The sequence below is a fragment of the Diabrotica undecimpunctata genome, chromosome 5, assembly GCF_040954645.1.
Source record: "Diabrotica undecimpunctata isolate CICGRU chromosome 5, icDiaUnde3, whole genome shotgun sequence".
Classification (NCBI taxonomy): domain Eukaryota; kingdom Metazoa; phylum Arthropoda; class Insecta; order Coleoptera; family Chrysomelidae; genus Diabrotica; species Diabrotica undecimpunctata.
In genome coordinates, this window is record NC_092807.1 from 51,718,100 (window position 1) to 51,730,018 (window position 11,919).

General features: G+C 33.8%; 1 long non-coding RNA gene across 1 annotated transcript; it reads right to left on the reverse strand.

Annotated features, from left to right (window-relative positions):
- Positions 1-229: 229 nt before the first annotated feature.
- On the reverse strand, positions 230-2,073 carry LOC140440624 (uncharacterized). The gene is made up of 3 exons (XR_011950890.1): positions 1,928-2,073; positions 1,572-1,827; positions 230-1,512 (listed from the first exon to the last, which is right to left on the reverse strand). It is a non-coding gene; the product is annotated as an uncharacterized lncRNA (long non-coding RNA).
- Positions 2,074-11,919: the final 9,846 nt, after the last annotated feature.

The window sequence follows — 11,919 nt, forward strand, 5'->3', positions numbered from 1 at the left end:
CTTGATTAATGTCAATATAATTAATTATTAATTAATTAGAAGAAACACTCTAATACATTTTTATGGAATATGATCAGATATTTTAGTTATATCTCACTAAAAACATAAGATAATGTGAAGAAAACCCCTAAATGGGTATATTAATTATTGATTGATATTATCTGTTCATTGTAATAAAAAAGAGTATTTTGACTTATTATATTGTTATAAAAAAGTAAATAATGTTTTATTGATGTTTCCAAATAATCAATTTATTATTTTTTCTTTTGGTTATATTTTCATGTTTTTCAGTCTTGAAATTTCTCTTCATGAATTGTAATGAATATTATAAACATACACAGCTAAATAAAGTTATACAATATTTTATTTTAATAATATTCGGCTTTGCAATTAATATGCCAAAGGAATATGAAAAGAAATTAGCTAAAGGAATTTAGGAGTATGGATTATTCTATAAACAATTGCTTTTGTTCAAATGTGATTTTGAATGATATTTTACATTGTTGTTTACTTGATCTTGATTAATGTCAATATAATTAATTAGAAGTAATACTCAATACATTTTTATGGAATATGATCAGATATTTTAGTTACATCTCACTAAAAACATAAGATAATGTGAAGAAAACCCCTAAATAGGTATATTAATTATTAATCGATATTATCTGATCACTGTAATAAAAAAAGAGTATTTTGACTTTTTATATTGTTATAAATAAGTAAATAATGCTTTATTGATGTTTCCAAATAATCAATTTATTATTTTTTCTTTTGGTTATATTTTCATGTTTTTCAGTTTCAAATTTCTCTTCATGAATTTTAATGAATAGTACAAACATACACAGCTAAATAAAGTTCTACAATATTTTAGTGGAAATTGTTCACAAGGGTGGCTAAAATTTATTGTACTAAATAGAGAAACATGTTTTAATAATATTCGGCTGTACAGCTAATATGTCAAAATTCTTGTGAAAGAGACAGTCAAGTATACTAATAAAGTTAATAAAATCACCAGTAGGCATTTTTAGATTACCATATGTCTCACCAGTTCTATTTTCATATCCGTTAAATATGAATATACAATAGTATCTCACAAATTGGTTACACTTTTTGAGTATATGCCACATATTTCAGAACTATGGAATTCTTAAACATTTTTTTATTAAATATCCACACAAATAGGTTATAAAATTTCAATTTTTCAATTGTCAATATACTTCTTTTCTGTAGACTGTAACTTCTGAAGTTTATTTTTTAAATAATGGTTTTTCTTCCTTAATTGTATAACTGTACTTCATAATACATTTTTTCGGGGAGTATTTATTGATAATTGTTGTGACACTTGAGTTGAACTTGGTGTTACTGGAAGTGTAGTTACATGTTCAGGTTCTCCATGGAATATGTTGTTTTTACCAGGAGTAATAGTAATATCCTGAAGTACAGTTATAGTGGATGGTTTATGTTTAATACTAACATTTTTCTCTATATCCATAGCTGAACTTTTCACTACTTCTAAAAGAAAAAGAGAAAGCTTACATATGTGTTACATCTTAATTATTTATTTTATTTACCTTCATTAATAGGACATCTTGGAAGACATGTTTTGGACTACTGCAGAATAAGTATGATCAAAAGTTGATGAGCCCTCTGTTAAAGGAAAGTTTGTGAGAACTGCAGAAGGTTGTAATCGATTTCTCATATCATTCAGAAACATCTTATTGTCGAAATGAGTACCATAAAGACAATGACTTCTATGTAAATGTTCTGCCTTCATTCAATATCATTCAATAAATCTTCTCGTCCACATGCCATTAACCAAATTTTTGCCTAAATACAAACATTTTTTTAATACACGATGAAACGTTAATAAATAATATAACATCTTAACATCTGTAATACACAATTTTAATCCTAATTTAACACTCACCTATTAACATCTTTTGGAAAGAAAACAATACTTTTCCTAGAATTATTACAACACTTTGTAGCTGCACAAGTGTGGCAAGGCTTTTTGTTTTTATTTTTGTACATATCGACTTACTTATACAACGTAATTGCGAAATAAAAAATGTATAAAGTTTATTTGTATCTATAAATACACAAAAAGTAAACAAATACAATGGCCTCTATATTATTTATCAATGACAAATGACAATGGCCAATGACCAATGAGAGCCGTCAAATTTTTCGGAGTCCAGAGAAAATGGCGTCGCTGTCTGCGCGAGTAAAATGCGCGAACTTTCGCGCCAAAGCGGAGTGGGAATACTTGTTGTCTTATTTATTAGTATAGTTTGGTCGTTTCGTGAATGTTTTAAGGCTCGGGTACACAGGACGCCATCTGTCGCGGAGGGTTGCGATATCTGGCCGAGGCCGGCGGACGATCTTTTAAAGGCTGACTTAAACGACTTGTGTACTTAACAAGTACATAATTATTTGCCTACTTTGCAAGTATGCGAGCTTTGCGATTGCGATGGTAAGCAGGGCGCTCACACGACGTGTACAATTCACAAGTACACGAGTGTGAACAGACATGGCAAGTATACGCAAGTATTTTAAAAAATCTTGATAACTGAATCAGTGGTGTGACAGTCAATATGAATAGAGGTCTTTCGGAAAATCTCGTTTTTGCTTCCGCAGCTTTTGTTGTGATGAGTTTTGCTTATTTAATTAAATTTAAAAAAAAAGAGAAGAAGATGGTGGATGAACTCATTAAATAAAAGTCGAAACAGATAAGTAGCTGTATTTGAAATTCACTAAAACAGCGTTGTATCTATATACAGCAAAAATATACATAAATATTTTTTGTAGATACGCCACCCAGTTGCAGGATCTCAAGTAGAACCTTCAGGCCATGTGGTCATTAGCTAATCTTTTTTTTTTGTTCATTTATAGTGCACTGGACATATATGTTATCTTGTATTCTTTTCAGGGCATGATTAACTGCATTACAATTTTTATGTTCTTTATTTGGTCATCCAAATGGCCTGCAACACAACGTCATTTGTCCACTCCATTTCAATTAAAAAAAATGCAAGTATATGCAAGTGACGATAATTCACATTACTCCAGTAAAGTACACATTGAGTCCGGCTTAAAGCAACCACTATACTACTTTTGAAGTTGATCGAAGTTCAGTGAGTACGAGAGTGTAGACAGGTATAGATTAGAAAGACGTCATACCTAGGACACATAATACGCCAGAGGGAATTTGAGCAGCTCCAGGTAATATTAAAAGGCAAGATTGAAGGTAAAAGGGGTATAGGACGAAAGAAAAAATCTTGGCTACGAAACATCAGAGATTGGACCCACACAAGAGGAAATGAATTAATTCATTAAGCCCAGAACAGAGAGAAATTTGCCATATTCGCCAACCTCAATAGAGAAGGCACTTAGGAGGAGGAGGAGCAAAAATTTAGAAACTCCATCAGTAGAGTTACGACTGGAGCAGATATTGGCTCTAGTCATAACCCTTTAATCACTGATGTAAGAGTTAGATTAAAACGAAAAGAGAAAAAACCATCAGCAAAAGAATTTTACTGTTTTAGACATCAACAAAAGTAAAATAGATAGTTATGTAAAAAATTTAATGAGAACAACCGAAAATGTTGAGAAAACATAATAGAAGAACACAGTCTAACTAACAGTTTCAATGGACGACGGAAGAAATACCAGACCTTTCTGAGCCGCTCACAAGAAAAGTGGCTTCACAAAAACAGATATGTCAATCGGCATAACTTACACTACCACTCCACAACAAATCCGTACCACATAATTACTAAGAGTCAAACTAGGTGGTCGTTAAACGATTAAGAATCCACCATTTGTCAAGAATTATGATATTTATTTTATCCTTCTCATCTGTTGGAAAGCCAGTTCATCCTCTAAAAGATTATTATGAGATTCTGATGTGTCAGCGATGAGCGGATCAATAACGTCTTCTAACAAATTTAAATAAGTTGTTCCATTGAGATTTCCTTCAAGAAGTAATGGTCCAATAACGTGATCTAAATTACCAACCCATACATTTAATTTCTAAGGTGTTTGTATATGTATTTCCATGAAAGAATGAGGATTACTGTTACTCTAATAATGAAAATTATGTCTATTTACTTCACCGTTTAACATAAAAGTACACTCGTCGGAAAAACACGTATTGTATAATCGATGTCGGTTGTTGTTTTTATGATTTCATTAAATTCTTCACAAAATTAAAGTCAACGATCAGGATCATCTTCGTTTAATTGATGAAGTAATCGTATTTAATAAGGGTCAAATTTATTGAATTTTATAATTCGATAAACACTAGATGCTTATACACCAGATACACGAGATAGTTGTCTGATTGTCGAATATCAATTTGTAAATGACCCAATACCGCCCTTCAACATGTAGCTTCAAACTTATCAGTTAAATGTTTAACGCATTGGTGTTTTACGTTTTTTTCTCGGTGGTTCGTATTAAAGATCCTTGCCGTAGCCTTAGCACACTGATTATTTCCATAGTATAGATTAACTAATTATATTAGCCTTTACAAAAATATCTCTGATTAATCTTAACAATAAAACACAAATCTTATCAAAGTTGACCAATCTTAAACCAAAGGTAACCTGGTAACCACTAAAGAAGATAATTGGGATTCATTACCTTTAAAAAAAATTCATTCATATTGAATTATTGTATTGGAGGTCACTAACAACATTTAATAATTAGTTAATTTGGTGAAATTTTATGTTTTTCTTGTTATTACTGATATTCAACCAATAAATTAGTTAAATGCAAAATCACCTTCAAAGTAATTACGTAAATTAAAAAAAAAGAAGGTGTCGTGTAGAGAAAAAATTTACCTTTCAAATGATGTGCCACTCGACCACACTTGCTATTTAAAAAACTGGGGGTTGATGCGGGTAGTAGAAGGTTACATTTGATTGCATGAATTTTGCATAAAAATTCGTCTCCCTCCCAATATAAATTGACACGTTTTCTTATATTTTAAAGAAACTCTTGATTTCTGAGATTCTGGGGGGTCAATTTTTTGTTGACCCAGTGTATATATTTTTTTAAATATAAAGACAACAATGGGGCAGTGCCACAAATACGGGTTGTTGGCGCTACGTACAACTTAATGCACACTATTGAAAACGCGTGTACTGCGCGCTATCAACGCGACCGGCCGCACTAGCAACGCTTGCCGTCGAGATAACGCGGACTGGCCGACGCCAATGTCGTTCGTATAATTTACTCCATGGTAGTTGGGCCGACGCTAACGCGGCCCTGCTCACGCAATATTAGCTCTCGTATGAAATGAAAGAATTATAAAAGAAGCATGACATGTTCAATTTGCAGCACAAGAAAGTTCGTAAAGTTTTTGGCCTGTATAATAAGAAAAACACGAATATGTTCGTATAATTTACTCCATGGTAGTTGGGCCGACGCTAACGCGGCCCTGCTCACGCAACATTAGCTCTCTTATGAAAAGAAAGAATTATAAAAGAAGCATGACATGTTCAATTTGCAGCACAAGAAAGTTCGTAAAGTTTTTGGCCTGTATAATAAGAAAAACACGAATACTCTAGTAGATAATGCAGGAAAAGTTATCATTGACGAATGAGAAATATTTGAAACATAGAGTAATTATAAACTGAATTGTTCCAAGATGGCAGTCCAAACATACAGAGCAATGTAAATCAAGAAGAACCTGAAATTTTAAAATTTTAATTTCTTTATGTAACAAAATCAGTCATTTATAGCAATTCCGAATAAATAGCGAGCAAAAAGATACGACGAATACAGATTTATTAGTCTAATGAGCAACAAATTGCAAAATTTGTATTTCCTCGCATTATTCACTACGAAATAGACCTAGATGAAACCCAGTTTGGATTTAGGAATGCTCTTTAGGTATTGTATTTGAAATAAGACAGTTGGCATTAATCATTGTTACGTGTCTCCAACCAAAAATATTATTCTACGTGCCCGAGCGTTTTTTGAACATTATTATTATCAAATTTATTCCATTTGGCTGTTCCACTGTGTATATCACTTTATGAGTAAGAGGGAAACATGGGGGTGAACTATCACAGCCTGTTTTTCTTCACCAATATTATTTATAGTGGTTTTACGGTTTTAGACTGATTTTATTAGTAATTATTAAACAATTTTCACAAGTTATCACATGGTCGTAGATCCCAGTATTTATTTACAATAATATAAAAGCAATAATTACTCTTGGTAAGCAATTAGTATTGGTAATTCCGTTGTTACACCTATGCCAACAAACCGGTAGAATACTAATGAAAAGAATTACTTACTATAAAACTACATTGATTCTTCTTTTTCTTAAGAATTCTTCATGTCGTCAATTTCTGCGTAAACATTTAACGTACAATGTACATTATACATTGTTTTTTCAGTAGATTCGGGATTAAATAATGACCTTGTGTTCACGCCTCCATCCAATTCAAGTTTATTTTATACATTTTTACAACCCGGCAACATAGTAGCGTAGGAAGATATATTATGCCATATGTGAAGATAAGGCGAGTCCCTTAAGGCACCCCAAAGACGACAGACAGCACTCAAATACGAGACGAGATCGGTGATACAGCATTTAGCGCGAGCAGACATAATACTTATTAGCATTTATATTATATGTATTGTGTAATTCAAAATAAAGTCAGTTTTGTTTTCGCACGGAGTTTGATTATTAACCAGCGGCACAAGCGAAGTGCATATCAAGCAAATCCATGGTCCTTCGAGCCGGATCATCAAATTCTTGTGTTGAAACAGTGTAAATTCACCGAATTCCGAACTCATATTTGTGTCATCAAATTAGCGGGCGAAATAGTGCATTCATAGTGGCCCGAGCGCGTTATAGACTGTCGAACGTTATTCTTAAGACAGTTACATAATTGGACAACTGTGGGTTTAAAATCTGTGAAGACCTATTATACGAGTTGAGGCGAACATCTCTGGCGCCAGGAGGCTAGCTGTTACAATAAACATACAAATATTTTGGTGAGCATATCCATTTCACATTTCCTTTTATTTATCAGTCTTTGTACCTTTATTCTGCACATGTGATAATTCTGAGAACGTTAGGGTCGAATATCAAGCGATTTATATTCTGTTTCTGTTTACTGTATAATTCATTATAAAATTATGGAGAATTTAAAGCGAAAAAGGGGCGGTTTTAAATGCAAACTCACAATATTTTCGAAATTTATATTAGCGTTAAATGATAAAATAACTAAGGGTGAAACGATTTCAGATTTAGAAGTATTACAGGCTATTGAAATGGTAAATAATATAGAACATTTACAGGGCGAATTCGATGAGGTTCAGGGGCAAATAGAAAATACGGTTCAATTTGAATTATTAGAGGATGAATATACGGAACGCGAAGAATTCTATAACAAATATTATTCACAATTAGCGGTAGCGCGAAAAATCATTCGCGATAATCGACAAGTAGCTTGTATAGAAAGCGATAAAGCAAGTGAGCGCTCTAAGAATTCATATACAGGGCATTGTATTGAACTTAAACCTATCGAGTTACCAAAATTTGATGGTAATTATAATAATTGGTTAGATTTTGCAGATCTTTTTGAATCTTTAGTTAACAGAAATGAGTACTTAGACAATATAAGGCGTTTTCATTATTTACGAAGTTCATTACAGGGCGGTGCGGCGCAGGTCATACGAACATTAGAGTTTACCGCCGAAAACTATGCAGTTGCGTGGAAATTAATTAGGGAAAGGTACGATAATAAGAGATTATTAATTTCCAATCATGTTAATGCCTTATTTAATATAGAGCCAATACATAAAGAGTCATCTAATAAATTGCGGCAATTAGTTGACATTTTTTCGAAACATTTATACGCGTTAAAGCAGCTAGGGCTACCTACTGATTCGTGGGACATACTCCTTATTCATATTATTTCTTGTAAGTTCGATACATCGACTTTACGCGCATGGGAGAATAGCAAAACACATAATGAAATTCTTAGTTTTGATGATTTTAAAACGTTTTTAAAATCAAGGGCGGACCTCTTAGAATCTCTTGAGGTAAATCAAGCTGAAAAACAAAATACACGGAATATTTCTCAGGCGGGCGCATATTCACGGAATACGAAATATTCACATAACATTCGCGGTCTATATTCATCACAGGGAACTTTAAATAAATCGGATAATACACAGTGTTGCCCTATTTGCAAAAGGGAACATAACATTTATCAATGCGGCGAATTTTCAAAACTTTCATCTAGGGACAGGTTTGATAAAGTAAGACAGGTCAATCTTTGCACGAATTGTCTTAAACCTGGACATTTCTATAAGCGGTGTAGACAATCAACATGCAAGAAATGTGCGTCAAAACACCATACGTTATTGCATCCAGATAGGTCAAGCGAACAGAACGCAGCTTTAGTTCATCAACCGGTAGAAAACGCGAGCGATATACGATCTGCAGATAATATACAAGGTAGTTTAAACACTACCAATTTGTCAGTTTCGGCAGTTAGCGATGCAGATCAAACTATACTGTCCACAGTATTAGTTAATATTTTTGACGGCCAAGGTAAGGCATACATAGTGCGAGCTTTGTTAGATTGCGGTTCACAAAGCTCATTCATAACCGAAAATTTATGCGATAAACTTAGATTAAAAACGACAAGCGCGAACATATCAGTCATGGGCATAAATAATACTGCATCTCCCGTTCGATTCAAATGCGAAATAAATATACAGTCGCGTAGCGATATAACTTTTCATACAACTTTAAATTGTTTCGTAATACCAGAAATTACGGGGTGCGTGCCGGCATCTGAAATAAACATTAGCGATTTGCACATACCTAAACATTTAAAATTAGCGGATAATCATTTTCATAAACCACAAAAGGTCGAATTGTTGATAGGAAGTGATCTATTTTGGCAAATACTGGGCACAAACAGAATTAATTTAGGTAAAAATAAACCATTCATGCAAGAAACAATGTTTGGCTGGATCATAGCAGGGCCGTATATCAGCCAAAACAAAGCATCAGCAAAGCGAATAACTAAGTGTAATTTCACAAACACAATCGAAGTTACAGAACAGCTAAGTAAGTTCTGGGAACTTGAAGAGGTTTTCAATGGAAAACCTGCACTCTCGGGCGAAGAAATTGCATGCGAAAAACACTTCGAAGATACGGTGAAACGCGACGCGACAGGCAAATTCATAGTATCATTGCCATTCAAGGAATCGATAAGTTCACTCGGTGATTCATTTTGTCAAGCAAAAAATAGATTTTTAAATCTCGAGCGTAAGTTGAATAAAGATGCCAATCTTAAAACTCTTTATAGCGAATTCATCCAGGAATATAAAGAGTTAGGACATATGAAAGGTTTATGCAGAATTACGGAAGCAGCAACAGACTTTAGGGTAAATACTACATTTTATTTTATGCCACATCATCCAGTATTAAAGGAAAATTCTTTGACGACACGTTTGCGCGTTGTGTTCGATTGTAGTGCGCCAACTACAAACGGCATTTCATTAAATAGTATTCAAATGGCCGGACCAACCTTACAAAATGATTAACTCTCCATTTTATTGCGTTTTAGAACACACTTATATGTAGTTAGTGCGGATATAGAAAAAATGTACCGTCAGGTATTGGTTGCAGATGATCAAAAATCCTTACAATGTATCTTATGGCGAAATAATCCGGAAGAACCGATTGAAATATTTCAGTTACAAACAGTTACATACGGTATGAAATGCTCTTCTTACTTAGCGATTAAATGTCTAATGACATTGGCAGAGGAGCAAGAAGCTAAAAATCCTAACATTGCTAGCATTATTAAATCCGATTTTTATGTGGACGACCTTTTGACAGGTTTTGATTCAAAACAGAAAGCGCGCGAAGCATGTAAACAACTTTTTGAGGTCCTCAAAGGCGGAGGATTTACATTGCGTAAATTCTATTCAAATGATCCTGAAATATTAAGAGATATACCGGATAATTCAACTACGGGTTCCGTTATTCAATTCGGTGAAAACGAGAAGGCGAAAACTTTGGGATTATTGTACTCACCGCAATCAGATACTATGTTTTATAGCATAAGTTCATCTCTAGGCCATATAATCACAAAGCGAACTTTATTATCGGACATAGCTCAAATTTTTGATCCCTTGGGTCTATTAAGTGCGTGTACCATCATAGCGAAAATTATGTTACAACAACTATGGCTCGAGCGTCTTTCATGGGATGATCCCATACCGGAGCATTTAGCAAATAATTATTTACAATTTAGGAATAAATTAGGAATCTTAAACAATTTAAAAATACCTCGGCATGTTATATGTTCTAGTAAGGTCAAACTAGAACTTCATGGATTTTGCGACTCCTCAGAAAAGGCGTACGGTGCTTGCATATTCATTAAATCTACCGATTCGTTAGGCAGGTCGTATTCATTCTTATTATGTGCAAAAAACAAGGTTGCGCCCTTAAAGCCAGTTACTTTGCCGCGTTTAGAGCTCTGTGGAGCAGTAATTTTATCGCGTTTGACCAATAAGGTCAAAAATTCATTAAATGTGCAATTTGATACGTGTTACCTCTGGACAGATTCATCGATAGTACTTAGTTGGTTGAAAACAGCAGCCAATGCATTGAAGACGTTTGTTAGTAACCGCGTAGCAGAGATCCAGGAAACCACTTCGTTTGCGCAGTGGCGTCATGTGCCAGGCAAGGATAATCCTGCAGATCTAGTGTCCAGAGGCGTGGAACCAGATAAAATAATGGAGCGCAACTTATGGTGGCATGGACCGGAGTGGATCATGCAAGATTCAGATAAATGGCCAAATTTACAAGTTGTCCCTACTGAAACAAGCGAAACAAGGAAAAACATAAAGGTTTTTACGAATGGCACCCCAAAGACGACAGACAGCACTCAAATACGAGACGAGATCGGTGATACAGCATTTAGCGCGAGCGGACATAATACTTATTAGCATTTATATTATATGTATTGTGTAATTCAAAATAAAGTCAGTTTTGTTTTCGCACGGAGTTTGATTATTAACCAGCGGCACAAGCGAAGTGCATATCAAGCAAATCCACCTTGTTCCTACATGATACCTACCCTAAGCATCTAATTGGTAAATAATAAAGCATGGATACCAAATTTCATCATATTCAGGAGAGGTATTTTTTCTATTATCTAATGCAAAGTCAATTTCTTTTAAACCTATAGGCTCTAAAAATATACGATGATTTTTCTTGTGCTGTTCTCATTTGATCATTAGATGTTTTATTTTATTATGCGCCGCTGGCGGAGCTATTATATTGAAGAAATGATCTTAATAGTTAGAGTTACAAGGTTTCTTAATAGTTGTACTATATCGCTACATGTTTTTTGCTTGGGTCCAGAGCTCTGTAGCTGGAGCATTTTTGTTTAAATTAGCACACCACTTACGCCAGTTATATTTTGCTTTTTCTTGAGATACTTCTTAACTCTGGCTATAACTTATTTGCACATTAAGTAATTTTCCAGAGTGCTATTTGTTTTATAAATGTCCAGTTTATGGTTTCTTTCTTTTATAGCTGCCTCACATTCGTTGTCCCACCAAGGTGGATGATGTTATTGATATGCATTCATTTATTATTAATTTCCATTTTCGAAAGTATTTTATATGAAGTTTTAGAGCTCAGTAATAATTTGAAAAAATTTAGAACTGATGACTTCGATTGACCACCAATCACCATGACTTTTTAAAATTTTTTTTGAACCCGTAAATTCTTCTGTAAAAGCAGTTGAAATATTACTCACAGTTTTTAAAAATTTATAGAAGTTTGCAGAGAGTACAAAAGAGTATAGCACATTAAAAGGGATAGTGAAAAACAAACTGAAGCAATTTTTTGAGGCACCTTAA